Source organism: Sinocyclocheilus anshuiensis, unplaced genomic scaffold (assembly GCF_001515605.1).
Source record: "Sinocyclocheilus anshuiensis isolate Anshui unplaced genomic scaffold, SAMN03320099.WGS_v1.1 scaffold48, whole genome shotgun sequence".
NCBI lineage: Eukaryota > Metazoa > Chordata > Actinopteri > Cypriniformes > Cyprinidae > Sinocyclocheilus > Sinocyclocheilus anshuiensis.
Genome location: NW_015554124.1, coordinates 589,557 through 590,996, shown reverse-complemented (window position 1 = coordinate 590,996; position 1,440 = coordinate 589,557). Strand labels below are relative to the sequence as shown.

Sequence of the window (1,440 nt, the reverse complement as noted above, 5' to 3'; positions counted from 1 at the left end):
GCTGAACCAGACCGATCGTAGTCTTGATCTGAAACACATATAAAGCAAACTCAGTCCGAACTATTTCTTATCTTGCATACTATTTCAGATTGAAGTATGTGAACTGGGACTCAGCAATCCTCTACATCCAGCTTTCTCAGAAATACAGTACTAGCAGTGTCCCATTCTGTTGTGATTTAAGCAGATGGTGCCCTCTGGTGGAACACTGAGCATTAAAGACACTACTGAAACACAAATCAAGAGCTGCTTTGACAGACAGATAATGAAAGAGAGAGAGAAAAAAAACACCCAAGGTAAAAATTTCCCCTCACCGTCTCCAAGCCGGTCACAGAGTAGGCATGCCAAAACACAATCCCAAACTCATTGCTCTCCTCGATGGCACCCTTCACAAAAACAGAGAGACAAGACAATAGATTACTTTCACAAAACAACATCTGTCGAAAGAAAACACTTTCCTGGAACTCGAGAAAGATCCTTTTACCTAGAAGAACACAAACAAAGAGGGAAGAACACACGAGACCCTCGCATCAATGAAGCTCACAACAATTTCACCGAACCCAAACTTTTGAATGGTAGTGTACATTTTGACAAACAGTGTGGGGATTTTACATGATTAAAAACTTCACATACACTGCTTCAGAAGACTTGAAATACTACTTCTATAACACTTTATTAGAGCTTAAATGTCTACAGAATTTAGAGCTTACAGCCCCAGTCTATTCACTGTCACCATATGAAAAAGAGCAGCATGGACATTCTACTAAACATCTTTATTTGTGTTCCACAGAAGTCATCATGCAGGTTTGGAATGACATGGGGGAGAATAAACGATGAGAGAATTGCAATTTTTGGGCGAACTATTCCTTTTAATAAGGCATGTGAAGAGAGCGTACCCTTGTGTTACCACAGTTGATCAGAGCTCCTTCCTGCAGCAGCGGGTGCAGGAAAGAGCCCAGTATTCGAGGGTCAGACGGCACCGTGAAAACCTCTGTAACCCCACCTGTCATGTCTGCCATCGCCTCATGAGGGAAACCCATATTCAGAGCAGTATAACCACCCTTCAGCCTGAGAATGAGATGGAGGGGATAATCTGAACAACAAGCAGTTTATGTGCATGCAGAGCTCACCCTCAGACCTCCCAAGATGTAGGCAGAACAGATTTGTAGAAATATAGCATCACATCAGTCACCAATGGATCCTCCGCAGTGAATGGGTGCCACCAGAATGAGAGTCCAAACCACTGATAAAAACATTGTGAAGCCAAAAGCTGCGTGTTTGTAAGAAACTTTAAAACGTCTTCGCTTCTGGCCAAAATACAAGTCCTTAATATTTAAAGGGGTCATATGATGCGATTTCAAGTTTTCCTTTCTCTTTGGAGTGTTACAAGCTGATTGTGCATAGATAAGATCCCTGAAGTTGCAAAGACTAAAGTCTCAAAAC

At 42.0% G+C, this 1,440-nt stretch overlaps 1 pseudogene; it reads right to left on the bottom strand.

The window, feature by feature from the left end:
* The window catches only part of LOC107670058 (calpain-9-like), a 13,626-nt pseudogene that overhangs the window by 7,909 nt on the left and 4,277 nt on the right, over positions 1 to 1,440 (bottom strand).